The sequence below is a fragment of the Heloderma suspectum genome, chromosome 10 (assembly GCF_057233095.1).
Source record: "Heloderma suspectum isolate Gila_16-S chromosome 10, 16-S_ref, whole genome shotgun sequence".
Taxonomy (NCBI): Eukaryota; Metazoa; Chordata; class Lepidosauria; order Squamata; family Helodermatidae; genus Heloderma; species Heloderma suspectum.
Window position 1 is genome coordinate 14,694,951 of NC_139467.1, and position 22,690 is coordinate 14,717,640.

Genomic DNA, 22,690 nt, shown 5'->3' on the forward strand with positions numbered 1-22,690 from the left:
GTAAATTATTTAAATTCTTATGAAACTCCTTATGTAATTATTTGCGTATTTTTCCACGTGACGGGGAAAAAACCCACATCTGTCTGTGAGCAGATAAGTGACAGAACAAAAGGTGCCTGACAATCTGCGGAACACAGATGGAGCAGACTTTACACAGTCCGTACATTCCTAGGTAGGATTGGAAAATGTCCTGCCCAAAACTCTGGATAGCAACTGCCAGTCAGTGTCAACAATACTAGATGCACCAGGGGTCTGAGTCAATATAAGGCAGCTTCCTATGTTCCAAAACATTATACGAGAATACTCCAATTTTCAATAAAAACATTGTCCAGTTTGTTAATTTAACCACACATACAATATCCCATGTTTTTAATAACCAGTCTATTACTGATGGAGCCAGTTTTGACTAATAATAATTCTTGCTGCAGTGAGGAGGAAACTAGCCATTTCCCAATTTTCTAATGCAATTAATGATCTGACATGACAAAACTATATTGTTAAGGGATCCAGAGGATCAGTGATAGAGCACCTACTTTCTGTGCAAAAAGTCCCAGGTCCAATCCCTGGTATCTCCAGGTAGAGTTGGGAAAATCCCTGCCTTAAACCCTGAAGAGCCATTGCTGCTAGTCAATGTCAACGATACTGGACTAGATGGACCAACAGTCTGAGTACAAAGAAGCTTCCAGTGTTCCAGTCATTCGCTGCCTACCTCATCAGCAACTGCTGATTTTACGTCCTGTAATCTGTCATGAATTTTGATGCACATTTATCTTTTCAGAGCATACATGTATACTGATTCAGCATGCCATTGCCTGCAAACCTCTATCTCTCTCCCATCCAGTTTTGTGTGTTTGTGTTCTAAACAAGAACTAAAGAATAAGAGATCAGCTCCTACCACAGGCTTTGCCCTGCTTTGCTCACTCTACTCCATGTCTGCACTATTCACCTTCAAAAGTTAACATGCATTTTGATGGCCTCAAGATGTTGGACCATTAGCATCTTACAACAACCATATGAAATTCAACTACTCCCATAAAATTCAAAAGTAGCCTGCCTGAAAGGGTTGCTTCTCCCTGCCCTGGAACCTTGATAGTTTATTTGATCAAAGGGTTTTGCTCCCTCTGCCCAGTCCAATGAGGCTGAGAAGGCCACAGGCAAGCACAGTATCTTTTGTGATGAAAAAGCCATGGTGCTTTAATCAGGTTCCTCCAGCAATAAAAGGGAGAAGAAGATTTTCCCAGGAGATAGTGAGTTACTGGAGATCAGAGACGGATGGTGGCTCTCCAGAACCCAACTAACAAGAAGAACTGCGCTGTATCAGACCAAAAACCTGTCTCAGCCTTTTCTGTCCTCCAGGGGTTTGGGACTTCAGCTCCTATCAACCCTAGATAGCACGCACACAACTGTCAGCAATGCTGGGAGTTCTAGTATAAAACATCAGGAGGGCACCAGGTTGAGGAAAGCTGGCCCATCTAGTCCAGCATTCTGTTTCCACAATGGTCAAGCAGATGCCCAATGGGAAACTCACAAGCAGGACAAGAATAAGGGGGCATAGCTCAGTGTGATACAACATATGATTTGCATGCAGAAAGTCCCAGGTTCTATCCCTGGCATCTTCAGGTAGGCTGGGAAAGACTCCTGCCTAAAACCCCAGAGAGCAACTATCAGTCAGTATTAACAATACTAGGCTAGATGGACCAAAAGTCTGACTTGGTATAAGGCAGCTTCCTATGTTCCTGTGACATAAGTAAAATAGCTTATCACAGTCTAAAAACCCAGAAACAGCTAACAGAATAAAATGCATTGCGGATGTCATGGTTAAGTAGCATAATTATCTTTTTTTTAAAATGATGAATTTGCCAAACTGTCTTTATCTGTTTACAGCAGTCTTCCCCAGGGTGGTGTCCTCCAGATGTTTTGGATTACAATTCCCGTCATCTGTGACCATCAACCATGCTGACTGGGGCTGGTGGGAGTCCAAAACATCTAGAGGGGACTGTGTTGGAGGAGAAAGCTGGCTTACAGCTTTACCTAACTTTACTGACACTAAATTAAATTCCAGGAAAAATTTACTGATTTCATTAAAAAAAAAATCAAAAGATATCAGATTCTGTTTAAAACAATATTGGAACCTAGGGAGAAAAAAGTGGCTTCAGTTCCCCAAAGTTACCAGTATGCTATAATGCACTGAAATTACCAATGGCTTGATTATTTATTGATTTATTATATTTTTAATCTGCTCAATAATAGAGTTTCTCTGGGCAGATTACAAAAGGTAAGAGAATAAAATACAACATAAAGCCACAAAAGCTAAAAGAATAAAATGCAATACAACACAACAAGCAGCAGAGGAATAAATACATAAAAACAGCCTTAATATCTAAAAAAACTAAACTCTAAAAAAAATGCCCTGGAGAAAAGAAAGGTCTTCTCCTGGCACGAAACAGTTAACAATGTAGGCATGAGCTGAGCCTCCTTGGGGAGGACATTTCATAAACAGAGCTCCACAACTAAGAAAGCCCTCTCTCTTGTAGACACCTGCCAAACTTTTTTCAGTGGGGGTAGCCAGAGGAAGGCCTCCAGAGATGGCCTAAGTGTCCAAGCAGGTACATAAGAGGGGAGATGTTCCTTTAGGTACTCTGATTCCAGAATACTTTATATACTCTGATAACATTTTTTAGACAAGTAAATATTAGTACTGAAACAAACATAAAATATTTATGATTCAGTATAAGGCAAGCTTCCTCTGTTCCTATGTTCCTCATCCCATAGTGTGAAGGGATAGGGGGGCAGTGTCAGAAGAGAGTGAGGGGAGGGCGGAGCATCCATATAAACGCTTGCTCTGCAGACCCTCCCCTTCACCAGCACGATGGTACTGGCAAGCTGGTCTCTTAATGCTTCCTCTTATCTAGAAGAGGTGGGGCAAAACTCTTTCTGAGGCCAGAGGAGTGTGCATTTCCAACCTACATAAGTGTGAGAATGGACTCTTTTAGTGTGAATAGATGTTTGTGCATAACTTATTTGCACCCAAAGATGTCAATGTTTACATGGGACTTGTTGAAATACATGATAAAAATATGATTCCCAGAGCCTTTCATTGCAGCTAAATACAATTAGTTCCAAAGAAAAAGGGTTTGTTGGTTTGTTGGTTTGTTTGTTTGTTTTATTAAAAATGTCCTTTTAAATCATGTTTTAAGAGGCAGTTCATTTTATTAATGCAGTCATAGCAAAATAAACTATGTTCTAGAACTCCCACCCCAGAGATGCCTGCCTGTCACTTACTTTGTTATCCTTTAAAGGCAAAACTCTTTTTATTCTCTAAGGCCTTTTAAAGGATTTTAGCATTTGATTTGCTGTTTTAATTAGTATATTCTTTATATTGTTTTAGGTTGATTGTACCTTCTAATTTTATTGCAGTCTTTCTTGTCTTTTTTTTAATCTATTTTTATTTTATTTTTACAAATAAAATAAACACTACCAACAATATAATCAAAATCTTCAGTTTCCAACATCACAGTATTCTTAAAAAAAAGAAAAGAAAGGGAGGATAGCAAAAGAAGGAAGAGGGAAAAAAAGAAAAAAGAAAAAACAGAATTATATTCAATAAAGACAAACCAAATATCCAAACAGTCTTCTGGCACAGAAATAGAAGTAAACAATACATTTCCATTAGCCATAAATTACTATTCAGTTAACACGTATTAATAAACATTAAAGGTTTAACCAGCAAGGAACAGCAACAACAATAATCCCATAGTGATATTAATAGTGATAATACTAATAAAAAGGGGGGGAGAGAAGTTTAAGAGAAAGACAAAAACAGGAACAAATCATATTTTAAGTAGTATCATATCTAAAATAGATTTATATGTGTACTCACACATATGCACACAAATATGCACTTTATAACATAAAAAAAGAGGAGAGAGAAGAAGAAAAATGCAAACATTTATCTTTGGCCTACTGCCTGACCAGTTATCAGCTAAAACCCAAACAACACTTCAAAAGAAAAATGGCTAAGTTCCAACTCCAGAGGCTGGGAGAGTTGGTTCCTTGAATTTAATTTTAATACCAATTAAAAATGTTTCTGCAGTGTCAGGATCCAAGAATGTCTTCATATGATCTTCAAAAAGAACACAAAATGTAGCCAGATATTTAATATGATATTGCAGGTTAATTTGCTTTGCCAGACTTCTTGCCTTGGCAAATTGCCTTCTTCTGTCCGCAATTTCTTTAGTATAATCATGAAAGAGCATAATCATGTCATATGCTGGTCCCCACTGGAGCTCACCTCGTTCTCTTGCCAAAAGCATAAGGTGATTTTTTGTGGAGACTCGTAAAAATTGAACAATAACAGTCCCAGAAGTCCTTTTAGTGCCACGCCTTGAACCAGGAACACAATATGCATGCTCAATATCAAGTAAGAAATCAGATGGCAAAGCAAATAGCTCAAGCAAAAGTTTATCCATAAATTCCGCCAAGCCTATATCAGTAGCCACGTCTTTAATACCAAGGATACGTAGATTCGCTCTGCGTTTGAAGGCCTCCAGTTGAGAGATTCAAGCGGACAAAACATTATGGGATATTTTCATGGCCATTTCATGCGCAACAACCTGATCTTCAAGATCATTAACCTTCCATCTTTTGAGAAGAGATATTAATTAAATCCACAGCCCCCTGAAGGGCGGGTATTGAGTCCTAAATTGTTTCAAGTTTCTTTAACTGCTCTCATAGCTGCAAAGACATAGTTTTTATCAAAGCAAGCAACTCCATCTCCAGCATTTCTAGAAACCTTTGCCGGGGGAGCCATTGGGAGGGTAGGTAGCATTTTCAAGCCTTTCCTTTTTTTCCTTTGGTTTGCCATCTCCCACTTTCCAAAGCTCAACAAGCAAGTATAATTGCAGAAACAAGAAAAACAAACTTACACAAATTTAATTACAAGTCCTCAGATGTTGCTGGTAGTTTAAGTTCAGAGATGTTGTTTGGAGCAGTTTATCCTTGTGTCTAGGGGTGTACAAAACTCCACTTACTTCCGTCCGCTAGAGTCCACGGGAGGGAGGAGGCAATCTGGTCTGGTGCGCTGGGTTCTGCAGAAGGGGAGGCGATCCGTCCCTCCCCCCCAGAATCTTCCTGGGCTGCACCTGGAATTCCATTCCGGCTGCTGGCGGGCTGCAGCCGCAAATGGTGGCTGCTACGCCGGCTGCCATTTGCGTCCCTGCCAGGCCATGATAGGCTATGTAAGTATTTATGTAGCCTATCACGGCTAAAGCGGGGATGCAAAAGGCATAGGGGATGCCATTTGCATCCCTGACAGGCTGTGATACACTACATAAGTATTTACGTAGCCCATCACGGCAAAGAGCAGGGTGCAAATGGCATAGCGGCCACCATTTGCATCCCTGCTCTTTGCCGTGATAAGCTACGTAAATACTTACATAGCCTATCACGGCCTGGCAGGGCTGCAAGTGGCATCCCTTACGCCATTTGTGTTCCCGCTTTAGCCGTGATAGGCTACATAAATACTTACGTAGCCTATCATGGCTAAAGCAGCGACGTAAATGGTGTCCTGCGTAGGGGATGCCATTCGCAGCCGCACAGCGGGGCGGCAGGGAGCAGCGGCCGGATCCGGACCCACCGGAGGCAGGTAGGATCTGGTCCATAGGGACTTCACGGGGTGACAGGGGGGAGCAGTCCATTCTGCCACAGACTCCAGGGGGGCGGATTCTTTAGAATCCAGCCTCACTGGAGTCCATGGTGGAATTCTCCGCCATCCCTGCTTGTGTCTCCTAATTGCTTAGAAGTTTCAAACAGTGTGCAGTGATGACACTCCGGGGTCTATTCTTAGATTTCAGCCCCTCTGTTTCTACACAAAAGGAACTGTTCTTCCAAGATTTCATCCGGGTGGTACTGTAAGCTTCCCCTTTTAATTCCAGGGGAAGATAAAAAGGTTTCTCAACCTTTTCCCCCTCTGTTTGAGATAAGCAACCTGCAGAACTCTGCAAGTCACTGCTGGACGCCATGGCTCCAACCAGATGTCTCATTTTATTGCAGTCTTTCATGCGCATCGCCTTTGGTTCTCTTGTGACAGAGGGTATGTATAAAATGCATAGATGATGATAGAGATGATAGATAGATAGATAGATAGATAGATAGATAGATAGATAGATGATAGATAGATAGATAGATAGATAGATAGATAGATAGATAGATAGATAGATGATAGGGAGATAGAGATAGAGAACAGAATTTCACCTTCCTTACCAACTATCATTATGCAGTATGGCCACTGACACATCACTGGGTTTTTGGAGAGTTTGACACTCATGACCTCAAGGAACCATCCAGGCAGCAATCTCAAAAGGGACATAGTTGTGGGGAGGGGAGAGACATCCTAATTGGTTCCTCTCTTCTTGTTTTCCACTTCTAAGTTGCTCCCCAAATGTATTTTAGCCTCGGAAATGAGTACCTACATCTTTACAGGAAAAAAGGAACATTTGCAGTAGAAACATGTCCCAAGAAAGCCAAGGCAAAAATTAAAATTAAATCTCTGGATCTGTTCCCACTAAAGATAGTCATGACTAAGGGCCAAATTAATCATGACACAAGAGAGCCCTTACTGGATCTTCTATCTTTTTATTCTTGCATTAATGCCAACACTAGGGAGATGGGGTAGTCAAAAATATGACAGAGCAAGGATGCTGCTTGGGGGGGGGTAGTCTTTTCTGCCACACCATTTTCCTTGAAATTTTCCCCACCCTAAGCTGATTGTTGCCCACAGGGGAAAAATATACCTGTATTTCACTCCTGCAGGGCAGACAATGTCTGCAGGGCAGACAGACTGGGAATTTTAGATCATAAAATGATAAGGAGATGATTAAATACACCTTTACTCAGTTCTTCTGCTGGAATCAAATTCAAGTTCCCACCATCCAATGCAGAATTAAAATGGATCTCCAGTGTAACATAGTATGCTTTGGTCCTCGGAACCACTGAAAGCAATAAGACTGATTCACTGCAGTTAATTGCTAAGGTGGGGATGCAGAATCTGTTGGCAATTTGAGCTATTAAAAAATGACAGTGCATTCAGATTTCATTTGTTGTAAGTCTGGTGTTTATTGTCTTTGAGAAATCAAAGAAAATCCATCCACTGCATTGAGAGATAGTGATGTCAGGATTAAAGGGAGACATCACTGAAAGCCGAGGTGATCCATTCTCACGCAAGTGACTTTTACATGAGGATCTTCACCAGCAGAAGTCCGGAGAAGGTTGCCAGGAGGAGCCCAGAGTGCTGAGATCCCTTAGAAACATCTGGTGTACATTTTGCCTTCTTAACAAGATCACCTCCCAAAATGGGAGAGCGGCCAGTGTTTATTGTAGCACAGACAGACTCGGTAGTGCAACCCTTCAGGATGTATTCAACTGCCTTTCCATCTGAACATAGAAGATAAGATGGGTGATCAGGTGAGTCATGGCTGTCATTAGCTCCTCTCCAAACCAGTCCATCCAGTCTGGTTGGAATGAACCTACCCTTAACATAGACTAAGGTCTACAGAAGGGAAAGAGAGGTCAGCAAAGCCCATCTATCCTGAGCCATCTAGTCTCATGGAAATCAGCTATGACTTTGTTCTGTGTCCATTCATTTCAAGGGGGCTTTCAGATTTCAGTGGGGCTTTTAGGTTGTACCTTATGTGCCTCAGATCTCTCTCTCTCTCTCTCTCTCTCTCTCTCTCTCTCTCTCTGTCTTTTTCATTGAGCCATCCCTAAGGCCACCTCATCTTGCCTCAAGGAAGCCCCCCACCCCATGTCTTATGGAAAACAGCAGCAGCAGTCTATTTTGTCTCCCCAGCTATGTGTGCATCAGATATCACTTCAGCTAAAATCTACCCACATACAAAATTGGGGAGAACTAGAAGGTGTACTGCCTCTGAAGTGAGACTTACCATCAGCATATAGCATTGACTGCACATCAAAGCAATGCTTCTCAGGTCCAGTACAATTCACTGTCTCAGAACCACATGTGCCTGATGAAGTATAGCATGCAGGGCACTGTAATCCATTGGTTGTATTATCTGCTGGTGGTACTGGAAGCAGAAAAAAATAATACACAGTCAGCTGGAGTTGGAGGTAATACAGAGGCAAATGAGGAGGAGGAAGAGGAGGAGGAGGAAATGACCAGCATTTGGCCACCTCATCAATATGTAAGACCCACCCCTGTCTACAAAAGTGTTGCAACCATTGTGGGAAGCCTGCAATGGTTGCAGGAATTCTCCATCTACTTTTACTGGTGGACGAAGGTTCAGCAAAGCTGGGAGGATACATTAGGAGCAGCCCTAGAAAAGAGATCAAGAAAAATGAGTTCTGGGTGGACACCTTGAGATCTGGAAATAAGGAAGGAAATAAGGAAATAAGATTGGTGATCTTTGCAAGAGATGTTTCAGTTGAGTACAGGGGGCAGAAACAATATTGGAAGCAGTCAGGCAGTGGAATTCACATAAAGCAAGTTAGGACTGCAGGAGTAAGCAGCATGATCTGATGATGATGATATTATCCATTCAGTCGTGTCCGACTTTTGGCGATTCTATGGATCATCTCTCTCCACGTATCCTGATCTTGTACTATTTCTTTGAGCTGTTCCATGCTCTGGTTGGTATCAGTTTTGATGGTATCTAGCCATCTTGTTCTTTGGCGGCCAGGTTTCCTTTTCCCGCTAACCAATCCAAGCATAATTGCTTTTTCTAGTGAGTTCCTCCGCATAACATGGCCAAAATAAGTCAATCACAATTTCATGATTTTTCCATCCAATGACATGTCTGGGTTTATACGTTCCAGTACTTGCTTATTTGTTATCTTAGCTGTCCAAGGAACGTGCAGGAGCCTTCTCCAACACCACAGCTGAAATACATCAATTCTCTTTCTGTCTTGTTTCTTCATTGTCCAGCTTTCGCATCCATAAGTAACTATGGGAAACACGGTGGTACAAACTAATCTGCATTTAGTTGTCAAGCTGATGTCCTTGTTTTTCCATATTCGGTTCATGCTCATCATTGTTGCACGACCCATCACAATTAGACATTTTATTTCTGGGCTGCATTCACCACTATGATTGATCTGCGATCCTAAGAAAATAAATTCTTCTACACATTCAAACTCTTCACCATCAACTACTATGCTGACATTTCCATTCTTCGCAGTGGACATGAGCTTGGTCTTTTTGATGTTTAAGGAGAGGCCAAACTTCTCACTCTCTTCTTTGATTTTCTTGATCCTATATTCCAGACCTTCTTTGGTTTCTGAGAGGAGAGTTGTGTCAGCATGATCTAGGAGCTTGTAAACAAAGAGTAGAAGTGTGATTGGGTGGTAATTAGAGGGACAGGATAGGTCTGGTGGCAAATCAGGATGATGCTGGAGAACAAAGAGAAGCTGATTCTGATTCTGAACATTTTATTGTATTTGACTAATAGCCATTACAAGCAATATAACTTAAAATATTATATTAGAAAAATATCATAACAGAAAGTTAACAGAATAAGGTTAACAAATCACCTGCACAGTCCACTGCAATAGCATTCAGAGTGTTTGCACAAATACGTTTTGCAGCCTTAGCAAACAGAGCTGTTTTGAGTGTAACATAAAGGTCGCAGTCTGACAGTAACCAACAAATCTTCTCATAGACACTTCTACCCTGTAAGGATGCCAGAATCTGTCCCAGGAATCTCTCCCTGGGGGTTTGGTACAAATGACAGTACAGTAAATAATGTGAGATATCCTTTACCTGTCCCATGCCACAGATACAGAGCCATAGGTTTCTTGGAACATACCTATATCTTCCATCAAGAATGCTGTGGGCATGGTTTGAAAATGTAATTCTGTAAACGATGTTCTCGAAGAAGCAAAAGTAAGAGTTTGCAGGCATTGAGCTCTTTCATGATCCATTTTAAACAAATCATGCCACTGATAAAAGTTTGAACATTTAATTAGATCTAGGTCCTGCCTATTACCTATTCCATAAATCCAATCCCTCAATTTGTTTTTGGCTCCCAGTATTGTAAAAATATCTGGTAGAAGGTTTTTAGATGTTAGCAACTCTTGGCATAACTTAGCCCAGCAACCCTTCTTCATTTGTTCAAAAGAGCAGTTGATTATATGGTTAATAGTGGCAAGGAAAATGCTAAGCAGGGGTTAAGGTGAAGATGGGATCAGTGAGACATATAGAGTGATTAAACAAGAGAACACTGTAGTCAACTAACAGAGAGAGCTGATTGCAGGGGTGAACTGAAGATGGTAACTGCTGTGTCTATAGACCAGGCAGAAGTGACAGAAGAGAGAGAAAAGGACAATGTTTCTGGGAATGCTACTGGATTAATGAGCTGGGGATCAGGGAAGAAGCAGGAGGCAGAAGGGGAGGATGGACTATGCACAATATTAAAGGAGATAAACTGATGATCAGAGAGAGGCAATTCTGCAGCAGAGAGGCAAGGGATGGAGCAGTTCTTGAAGAAGACAAATCAAGAGAATGCCAAGGCAGTGCATGGAGGATTCCATCTAAAGCCAAAGATGGAAGTAAGGAGTCACATAAAAGAGATGTGGGGGAGCTGATTACCAGTGTGAACATTGACCAAGGAGAAGAGTGGGAGTATTTTCAGAGAGGAAGCGGGCAAGACAGGTATCAAGGTCTGAAATGAAGGTTGAGAGGGATCCAGGAGGACTATCTAGAATACCAACACAGAGATGCAAAGAACAGTAAAGCCCCACAGTATGAACATCAATAGTTGGAAAGCAATGGGATGGGCATGTTGACAGGAGCTGGAACTGGCAGGAGTTGTGGGGGAAAGGAGGGCAATGCCATTACCATGTCTCTAGGAGCTAGGGATATGAGAGAGGTATGTTGCCTTCACACCCTGCCTCTGAGCTTTTCAGAGACATCAGGCTGGACAATATGGGAAGCTGGATGCTATACTAGATCCAGCAAAGCTGATCCAGCAAGACTCTTGCAAGGAAGCAGAACATAAATACAATTCACAGTACCTGTTATCTCAGGGGAAACTAGTGCCTACTTCACCCAGCCAGGACCTTCAGAGGAGCAGGGTCTGACAGTGTCATGTTTTGCTCACTGAAGGAAAAACCCATGGACAAATACTGGGTGTTGTTATTATATGATGAATCACACTGATTAGTTGATTGTAGCCTGAAGACTGTGGTCTCTGCACTCTCCTGCAGTGCAACCCCTACATAGGGATGTCAAAGGAATCCATCTGGGTGATCAAGCCCACCAAGCTTTTGGTGGTTCAGCCCCCTGGACTCCAGCTTGCTTGCCCGTAAGCTGACCTGACTCAACCTGTGCTGAATTGGGCCAGCTTATGGACTTCTGCCACTGCCAATGTCATGGCTGGCTGCTCTGCACAACTCTCTTTCTTGAGAGAATTGTGCAGAGCAGCTGGTGGGTGACAGTGGTGGCAGCAGTGGCAGGGAGGGAAGGAGCAGTGGGGCTGCCCTTCCTGCCACCCAGTCATTGTGCATAAAATTCTCCTTTCTCTCTGCTGGGATCCCAGCTGTCAGAGTTGTATCGGAGCCCACAGAGTCCCAAAGCAGCTCTGATTCTGAGGAAGAGAGGCAACTCATGGGGGAGGAACTTTCTCAGACTTCAGAGGCGCAGCTGGAGGGGGAGACCCCCCTTCTCACATCCCTGGGAGTGAGAGCGAACAAGGCGTGGAAAGGGAAGGACAACCTGAACTTTTAGACGCAAGGCGCAGACGCAGGCGCAAGCGAGAGATCGCAGGGGCAGAGCTTTGGCGCTCAGCCCGATTGGTTCAACGTCAACAGCAGCACCCAGAAGCATCGTGGGAGAGGGAGAGATCTTCCTCTCCCACCCCTTAAGTTCAGAGAATTGCCACACTTTTTCCAAATGGAGATCAACTGACGCATTAACCCTTTGAACCCCTTGATGGCTGTTCTTTTGTAGTTCTCCGAATCTCTAGCAATTAGCATCTGTATGCCTCATTAGGGTAAGTGGAATTAAAGCCTTGGAAAGCAGCCCTTTTGTCTGAGTGTTGATTTGGCTATTGGAGTATTCAGTAGGCAACAGGGAAACCTTGACATCAGCAGGGAGAAGGGAAACCTGCCCGCAACGAACAGCAGCGGGCAATTCCAACTCCAGTCATTGTGTGTAAAAGTTTCCCTTCTCCCTGTCAGCACTCCAGCAGGGAGAAGGGAGAGTTTTACACACAACAACTGGAGCTGGAATTGCCCGCTGCTGGTCATTGTGAATAAAAGTCTCCCTTCTCCCTGCTCAGGCATCAAAAGGGAGAAGGAAGACTTGCAGAAACCATGAGTTCCGGTGGGGAGCCTCTGGCTCAGCTCACAATCACAAGCCAAGCCAGTGTCAGGGGTGTTTCTGAGTGCAGGGCATGGGATAGCAGTTCAGATTCTGAAGGAGAGCCATCAGACATGCGGGAGGTGTTTTCCCAGGCTAGTCCAGATATGAGTAGGCCTGCTTCTCAGGTTACAAACATACAGATAGCTGAACTTGAGGGTCCCTTCTCACCACCACCACCACCACTGTGAGAGGCAGTGAACAAGAGATTGACCTAATAGATGGCAGGCACAGAGCAAAGAGGGAGAAGGCAGGGGCTGAACTTAGATGGTCTACCCAATTGCCCTTGCATGAGAAGCTGCGCTTAGAGGCCTCACGAGAAGAGAGGGACCTCCCCCCTTAAGTTAGGCTAGCGAGACCGCCTCCCTCTTCAAACAGTGGGCAACTCTCATGAATTTAATTTGGATCCCCTGAAGGCATTTCTGGTAGATGGAGAGTTTCTCTGAGAATTTGCATCTGTATGACCCTGTGATGGATTAAAAACTGGAGACTGAAGTCTCTCATCTGTGTATGTTTGGGCACTGAAGTGAAGTGGGGAATCGTGACAGCCAGGAAATCCGGGGAAATCCATTGAATCCCAATAGAGCTGGAAATCCCTGGGCTGGACATCTCTACCTCTATGGTGTAATGTTGCAGGAAGCCATGGACTACAGGTGAGGATATGAATATGAACTTGAGCACACTCCGGGAGAGAGCGCAGGACAGGAAGGCCTGGCGTGTTATGGTCCATGGGGTCACCAAGAGTCGGACACGACTGAACGACTGAACAATAACAACAACAACAACAACAGGCGAGGAAAGAAAAGAAACCATGGGGGAAGGAGCACAAAGGACATATGTCAAGAAACTGTATACTTACCTTGAGGCAACTCTTTTCCACAGGTATCTCCAGTGCAACAGACCACACCTGCCATGTAGGTGTTTCCACTTCCCATATCCAACCGTAATGGGGGGAGAGTACACACATCCACAGTATCACAGCCTCTCATCACACTTTGACCTGTTTTTCCATCTATGGTGGGAATAAAGAGAAGGCAGCTCCTTAGATCACTAGCAAAATGTCCATTAAGTAGGGAGTGTTTCGCCAAAGGATGTATATTGCAAGGACCCATGGCGTTCCCCTACTCTGTGCATAGGATCTCTGTCATTAATGTCTGGGTCACACAGTGTTAGAACAGGGGGGAAACAGTGTCCTCCAAGTGCAGCATTGTTTTCCTATAGGAATGAATGGCAGCCATTCATTAAAGGAGTGCATGCAGGGATATCATTGTGGATAGTCTGAATCTGATCTCTCCCCCCACCCCACCCCCACCCCATGATCTCATCAACTGAGAATGAATTGTATTCCTATCTATGTAGGTCATGAGTGATAATCCGATAAGAGAACCAACAAAATGGATTGAAGAGAAGTGAAGATTCCTGAAAACAGCACCCAGTGTTGTCTATTCTCCACCTGCTTGAAGCAGGTACTGATTTGGAAAGGTAAAGGAAAGGCTGTAGTTGCATAGATTCAGCTTCTTCCTCTGGAAAGGCCCATCCTAAACTCTGTTCCTTCATCACCCTAGAGTGTGACAAAACATGAGGAACTGGTTGTTGTATAGATTAATGTCACAATCTTAATGTCTTCAAGTCAGCAAATCACTACTTGTCCAAGGTGGGCAATGCAGGGCAATTTCTACCCTCCATTTTCTAAGAGTTCACTGCCAGAAATGTTGTACCAATGGAGCCTTGCAGGGCAGCATTAACCTCAGTGAAGAAGAGCAAACCCCCAAAAAGCAAGCCATGTAATTACACTTGTCATGAAATGGTTGTTTGTTTGTTTGTTTGTTTAATTCAAATCAGGTTGAAGGAATTATACAACTGGCTTGTTCCTTTGAGTTATTGCTGAAGATGACATGTAATAGAGCCCAATCTACCTCACTCGGGCCATGCTGAACCTGAAGGCTGAAGTTCAATTCACAAGTCGAAGAGTCAACTAGGGTTCTATCCTCACATTAGCTGTAAGGAGGGATGTGGGATGCTGGGAATTCCATTCTATTTAAGCCTGATGGGATTCTGCAGTGTTTCCATTCTGGTAAGCGCCAGAGGACTTCAGGAGATTTTTTTTCCAAATCCGGAATGTTTTTTTCACATTTTTTCCAGCTCCCACCATTTGCACAAATGATAATTTGCGCAAATTGGATTGGGGGGATCTTTAAATTTGTATAAAATGAGGTTGTAATTGTTGGTTTGTTTTTAATTATTGGCAGTCTTGCACAAGTGCACACAATCACAGGTATGCCTGTCTGGTATGTAGCCCCACAGAGGCATATTCCCCTCTTGTTAAGTATCTTTGTCAGTTTCATCCTCTCCACACACTGCATCATTTAGCCCAGCAGAGCCATAGTCCATACATGTCAAACTATTTGTCAATTTCATCCTCTACTTCCAAGCAAAGTGGGGGGGGGGGGATTGACATCTTCTTTGACAAGTATGGAATAGGGCTCTGATGGGCTAAATGAAATATTGTGTGGAGAGGATGAAACTGACAAGGACATTACAAGAGGGAAATAGCCTCTGCAGGGCTTCATAGCGGACAGGCGGACTTGCGATCAACTGCACTTGTGCAAGGGCACCAATAAAAAAACCTATTCAAAAACATTATGACCCAATTAATGCAAATTTTAAGTCCCCCCAAACCATCAAATTTGCACAAATTGCTGCCTTTTTTCTTTTTTAAGGAATCCATGTATTGACTCGACTCACTATAGATTGAATCGACACCTGCTGGGGGAAATGGAATGAAATCCACTATAGCTGAACTGGAAAAATCCATTGAGTTTTCACCACCACCACCTCCCCCAATGGAATTCCCATACATCCCTAGCTGGAAGTGGCCTTGCCTGAACCACTGGCTTCTCCACAGGCCTCATCTGGCATAAGGTCCCTCATACCCACCTAGGCCACTTTCAATAAGTGCATTGAAACAGGTTTTTTGGTTAGGAGCACAGGTCTTCATACTGTTCTTACAGCTGTTGCTAGGGCCTTGACAAATTTCACATTCCAGAGAAGCACCTGGAAGAGAGAGGAAAAGAGAAGGTACATAAAATGAAAACAAAGTATGTACTTTTCTACAGGTATCATACCAAACCTCCTTAAGCATTAACATGTATAGATGTAGCAGCTACAGCTGTACTAATAGTCACCATCGTCACAGTTATGCAAATGAAAGTAAGTGTGATGGTGGCAGATACATGCTTCCTTGGGTATGTACGGCTCTCTCAGTCCGGGTCTCACCGAGATAGTCATTTTTCTGAGGTGAAGTTTATTCCTTCCTGTTTCTGAACGAGTGTGCATTTTTTTAAAAAAAAAAATCAATACTGACATCCATATATTTGTTTGCATTTTTCATAATGTATGCATTCATGTATATATTTTTGTGCATGTTTTTTAAATGTAGGCACTTTTCAACAAGTACTTTACACTGCTGAAACGCTTTTACATGTGCACTTTTCTCAAATATATACACTTTCCGTGCACTCTCCCCTAATATGCGTATTTTGTTTGCATTGTTCATGAGAGTGGCTGTATTGCAAACCTCACACAAATGTGGATTTTAAAATGCAACTCTGTCTCAGCTCACCTTAAGGTCAGGAACATAGAAACACAGGAAGAGAGGAGCTGCCTTCTCCTGAATCAGAACCTTGATCCATCTAGCCCGGTACCGTCGACACTGATTGGCAGAGGCTCTCCAGGTTTTCAGTAGGGATATACGAAACACCTACCTGGCTCCGCGCTGGGCAATCTGCGGTGGGGGGAGGCGCTCTGTCCCTCCCCCCGGAATCCTCAATGGGGGGAGGCGATCCAGTCCTCCCCCCCGGAATCCTGCCCAGCTGGCTCCGCTCCGCAGCCAAGCCGCGGAGCCACCGGCTGGCTCCAGCCACCCGCAGCCGGACATCCGGCTGCTGGGCAGCCCTGCAGGGATGCAAATGGCGGCTGTCATAGCCGCCGCCACTTGCATCCCTGTATTGAGTCATGATAGGCTACGTAAATATTTACATAGCTTAGCACAGCAGGGGGAAAAAACCCAGCGTACGCAAATGGCGTCCCTGCATTAGCCGTGATAGGCTACGTAAGTATTTACGTAGCCTGTCATGGCTATTGAGAGGAGGAAGCAAATGGCGGCAGCAGGACGGCCGCCATTTGCACAGCAGCATGGACGGAAGCAGGTAAGTGCTCCGTTTCGTGCGGCTTTCATGGGGTGGGGGTGGCAGGGACTTCATCCCGCGTGCCTTTTGTTGGTTGGGGGGGTGGGAGCTTCGTTCTGCGATGGATTTCGGGGGGCCGAATGCACAGGCATTCGGCCTCACCGAGATCCATCGCGGAATTCTCTGACATCCCTAGTTTTCAGGCAAGAGTCTTTCCTCACCCTTAATGGAGATGCCAGGGATTGAAACTGGGACCTTCTGCATGCCAAGCAGGTGCTCTACCACTGACCTGTGGCCCTTCCAACATTGCTTGGAAGTTGTGAATTGGGTAAACCATAAAGAAAACTTGACAGAACAAATTTCTCACCCATCTCTAGTTTCTGTTCCTTGCCTGCTTTGCTTACATATCAAGTTAGGGTGGAGAGTCTTACTTTAACAGCAGAGCGCATGAGAAATGTGTGCTGTAGTGTCCTCCTTCCTGTGCTTGGTCTCCACACAGTCTCTTGCTCTGTGGGTCTTTTTCTACCTTCCAACTTAATTTCTAGTATTCTGAGTTAGTGAAAGAGAAACATGCCTGGGAAGCAGGGTGGTACAATGCAGGAGGAGGAAGGCTTGGATCATCTTTCCTGTGTGTTGATTCTAATTTAAAGAGAATACTCACACACTATGTATATGAAAGGAGATGTGAATGGTAACTCCATCACATCTAGTTCTGCTCTTTATAAAGCCATAGTAAATGGCAGCAGCAGGAGTTGCACTTGATCCAGCTCAAACCAAGGATACGTGACTGGCATTGCATGGGGTGCAAGCATTACCAAAGAAGTTGAGATTTCCTAGATGTACTCCAGGAAGCAGAGGAAAAGAGGGCACTGAGATATTCTCCATCTCTTGAAGCTCTCCAGGACTTCCCTGTTTGCTGTCTGCTCCTCCCCCCCAACCCACCTCTGCATTATGCCAGATCTGCCTTCTCTTTGTTTTCCCTAGAAGCCAGGAGCTCTCCCAGAATTCACTCCTGGAATTTATTGCCACTAGATGTGATGATAGCCACTAGCCTAGATGCCTTTCAAGGAGGTCTCGACACAATCATGGAGGAGAGGTTTACAAACAAAAAGCCCTGTTCTAAGAGGCCTTTTTCCTTTAAGAACTCTGTTTTATTCCTCCTGCTGGCCTGCTTGGACCAACACACAGTCCCCTCTTTAGCATGTACCAAGCATAACACATGGACACCGTCAGGAGAGCCCATGCAATTTTCCTGTATGACAGGAAGGATGGAGAACTTCCTCCAATTCTCACCTGTATCTTCCTTCCTTTCATCCATAGGACACTCTCAAGTGCTCCCTTCCACAGCTACATGCTCTACCTGCCAAGCCCTAAGGTTCAAGACTCTGCCCAAACCGGTGTGGTCCAACCCACATGGACACAGGAAAATCCCCTTCCATTAAATACAGGCCAGAGTTCCCTTCCTGCCTCCTTTCTCCCAGTCTCTTGGTTACCAAACAACAACACAGACAGTTCCTCTGCCTGCCTATGGCAGTTGCCAGTTCTCCCTTCAGTCTTCAAGGGGCAGTCCCTCAAGGAACCTTGGGGTAGGATAATCTGTCAGTTTTGCTTTCTCCTACATTCAATTTTTTACAGTCTCAAGGTTTTTTTCTCTCTCCTGAATATGAAGAATTTTGTGAATGGTGATAAATTCTGGTTTTAAAAACTGAACTGAACTGAAATTCTCTCCCATCTTCACTGGCCAAGTTCAATAGGTACAGCTATTCCCAAAATGGCAAGTAGGGATGGATGAATCTGTCAATTTCACTAAGTTCCTTATTTTTAAATCTTAAATTCGGGTCATCTTGAATTTCTTCAATGCTACACTTGATTCATCCCAAAGTTTGAGATGTTTTTCCTAAGATTATTTGATGATTCATAAGTGTTTTTGTGCACATCTCTCCAAATGCATGCATTTTTGCCGAATATACACATTTCTGCAAGCAATTTTCCTAATACAATGCATTCTTGAACATTATTTCCCCTAATACGTATTTATATGCATTTTTTCATTGGAGAACTCCCTTGCAAAATTCAGAGACGTGTGAATTTCAAAGGATAACTAAATTTCGGTTCACATAGCAGTTCAGAAGTGTGAAATAAGGTAAGTTTGCAATGGGATGAGTAATGAACAAATTTCTGCCCCATCCCCAATGGAGAGGACCATGGTGTACCTGCCATCCAAGATTAAAAATGGCATTAAAAAGTAGGGATGTACAAGAATTTTATTTCAGTTCACATATCACTCAAAAATGCCCCATTCCCAAACCCTGAAGATGAATGCAAACAAGAGCACATGTTCTCCAAAAATGTTTGCAAATTCCTGAACTTGTGTTCACATTCAAACAATGTGTACTTTTTAAACTGTACACATTAAGAAATGCAGAATTTTAAAAATACATAATTTATAGTCTGCATTTTTTTAAAGTCTGCATACTTTTAAAAATGCACATCTTTCAAATGCGCACTTTCTAAAATTCACATTTTCGTGTTTTAGTCAATGGGAGGAAAGTGTACACTTTGAAAATCTGCAGCTTTCCCATTTAGAATGCTTACTTTTCCCATTCAAACAAACCGAAACCATTGGTCATAAATGAGAATGGGAGTGAGCTGAACCGAGCTTTGAAGTAAAGTTCAGAGAATGTTGGCAAGCTCAAGCATCCATTGTTTCCCATCTCTAAAAGGAAAGAAAAAAAGTGGTTGTCCGAACTGAATCTTCAGCTTTGGTTTCTCCCACTTTTTTTTTTGGTCTCCAGTTCTTTTTGTCATGAACATGGAGAACTTTGTGAATTTTGGTAAGTTAGTTCTTATCAAAAGTGGACTGGAACAAAATTCTTACCCATCCCTACATGTGAGTATTCGGAGTTAGGGCCTGAATAGATCTTTCAAATAGCAGGTCTGAGACAGAAACTGTCTTTTGGTTTTTCTTCCATGCTGTCTGCATCAGAACCTGCCTTCCCTGCACTCATCTTTCCAGATCCTAATATTCTCTTATGTGCATGCACCCCATGTCCAAGTGGTAAGAAGCTTCAAGGGTTCAAGTGCTTATCCACAGTTTGTTTTCTTGGGAATGAGGTTACTGAAAACTTATGTGCTATAATGTAAGTGTGTGTGTGTGTGTGTGTGTGTATGTGTGTGCGTGCATGTGCCTGTCTGTTTGTCTGTCTGTCCAAGCTGAGCATAAGATGGGTGTTCACAGCACCAGCACCAACAGATTGCTGTCCCCCAACAGATTTCTAGGGGAATCTATACTGCAAGTGTGGGCTACATATGGATTGCACATGAGGCCCCTGCCACCCTCACCACACCCACAAATTCTGGGGTACCCCCAGATTTTTTTTCTTGCAAATATAATGGTATCCAGAGGTGCTATGGTGAAAATTAGCTTGCAAACAAGTTTTAACCCTTTTGGCACTCTGTGGCAGTTCTAGATGCCATTTAATTTTTGTTTGGTTTTCGAGGATTGGGGGGGGCAAAAATGGCACCTGGATCTCCCAAAGTTGCCCACCTCTGCTATAGTGCCAGAGGTGGGAAGAGAGCAAAGTTGCCTCTCTCCTCCCTTTACACTGTAAGTAGGGATGTCAGAGAATTTCGCCACGAATCTCGGGGAGACCGAATGCCAGTGCATTCGGCCCCCCAAAATTGGTGGCAAAAGGGTCTGCCCTCCCTGCCCCCCCCCCCCGGGATAGGACTTACCTTGTGTGAATGTCCCTGGCGGCGGTAGCTCCGGCAGCGGTTTGGCAGCAGTGCAGCGGCGGGGCGGCGGCAGCTGCGGCGGGCGGTCTTCCGACCAGCTGCCGCCGCCGCCATTTCCAAGTAAAAAAAAAAAAACCTGATAGGCTACGTAAAGATTTACGTAGCCTATCATGGCTAGATTTTTAAAAAACACCATGATAGGCTACGTAAATGTTTACGTAGCCTATCATGGCTGAGTGGAAGAAAAAAAAACTGCGCATACGCAAATGGCGGCACCCATGGGAACCGCCATTTGCGTATGCGTGGTTGTTGTGTGCTTTTTTTCATTCAGCCGTGATAGGCTACGTAAACATTTACGTAGCCTATCACGGCTGACTGCAGGGACGCAAACAGCAGCGGCTACAGCCGCCGCCATTTGTGTCCCGGCTGGCCGGGATTCGTGGCGGGAGGGACGCGGCACCTCCCCACCAGCCAGAATTTCAGGGGGGAGGGATGGGGCGCCTCCCCCCCGGCCAGAATTTCGGGAGGGAGGGCCGGAGCACCTCCCCCCCACCGCGAATCAAGTTTTGGGTTCAGGTAAGGGACTTTCGTACATCCCTAAGTAAGTTGCAGCATAGAATTCAAAATTTGGTCCTAACCACAAATTGATTTGCCTCTCCCCTTTCATTTCAATTCATGGTTAAGGAAAATAACCCCACCCAAGAAAAAAAACTTAACTGAAACCTGAAAGCTGCATAGGCTGCAATAAAGAGATTTGATCTGATCTGATGTGATTTGAATGAAGACAATTGGCTCATCTTCCATCATGACTCATACCAATCATGTGACACCAGCTTGGATCTGACTATTGTAATCCCAATGGAACAAGTCTCAAATGGCCAACCAACCCTAGGTTACGGTCGTTACCTGTTGTCAGAAGCATGGAGAAGAAGAAGAGTTTCAGCAGTTCCTGCATGGCGATGGTAACAGAAAATCTGCAAAACTCTCCCACGCTGAATCAGTTCTTCTGTCCCAAAGGGACTGCAATGACATCCAGAACAGCATGTTTACAAAGTGATAACTTACCATAGTTTGTATGTAAACACATAATAATTGTGGGACAGATAAATGGGGGGTGGGGGGGAATCATGAAACCCATTCAAATTCTGATACAAAGATTTCACTTTGCAGGAATATTCCCACTGGGTAAAATAATGTAAGGCATTTGTCTATAACTTTATCCTTTATTGCCATACCTAACTCAGATCACAGCATACTGGATATGATGATGAGGGATGTTGCCAGTGTCCGGTTGGAGGCTCCAGATTGGCGGGTTCTTGCCAACTCGGCTGCCTGGACCAGAGTCTGCAGACACCTGCTTGCCTGACTTGGCACCCGATGAGCATCCCACGGCATCCCACCGCTCCGCTGAGCTGCCATTTTGCACGGAATGGCAACCTGGCCTTTTCCATAAATTGCCATTTTACAAAAATGGCAGCTGTAAAGTGGTCCATTTATGCAAAATTACAGGTGTAAATTGTCTAATTTTTACAGCCACCATTTATGTAAAATAATGATTTACAGAAATGGCCAAGCCACCATTCTGCACAAAATGGCAGCTCAGTGGAGCAGCAGGATGCGATGGGATGCTTGTCGGGCACCCATGGACTGCCAGGCAGCTCGCTGCATGTGGCAAACGTGATCGGGCAGTTGGTAGGAGTCTAGTGAGTGGTGCGGGCAGGGGTGAGTTCCCATCCCTAATGATGATGAAGTGGAGAGGGAGATCCCCCTCCTCCTTTCATAACCGTAAAACTCATGGTCATCCAGTTGGAAATATAGGTAGGAGATTCAGGATAGTCAAAAGGAAATACTTCTTTCACACAGGATGTAACTAATTTGTGGGATTCAGTACTAAAAGATGAGATGGTATCCTGTAAGCCTAGATGGCTTTAGAAGCGGATTAAACTAATTCATGGTGGGTCAGTCTACCAAAGCTACTAGCCATGATGGTTATGTACACTTGCCAGGTTCAGAGACAGTAAGCCACTGCAGTTGCTCTGAACAACAGGAAAGGTCTATCGCCCTCATGTCCTGCTTATGGGCATCCCAGAGGTTTCTGGTTTGCCACTGTAGAAACAGGAAGCTGGAGTGATGGACCATTGACTTGATCCAGTAGGGCTCTTCTTACATTCTTAAGCCAGCAAACTGTCTTATCCTTACCAGGCATAAAAAGTTACACTCAGATACCTTGGAAAGCAGCAAAGTTATACAATTCTCATATCCATTTGGCAAGACCTTATACAGACCAATTTCCCAGAAAGTTATATGTATGCTGTGGGAACTCCTCACCACCTCCACTACCGTCACCGAGGTCAATGGCCATCTCACCCCTAGATCTACTGAAACATTTGAGAGGGGA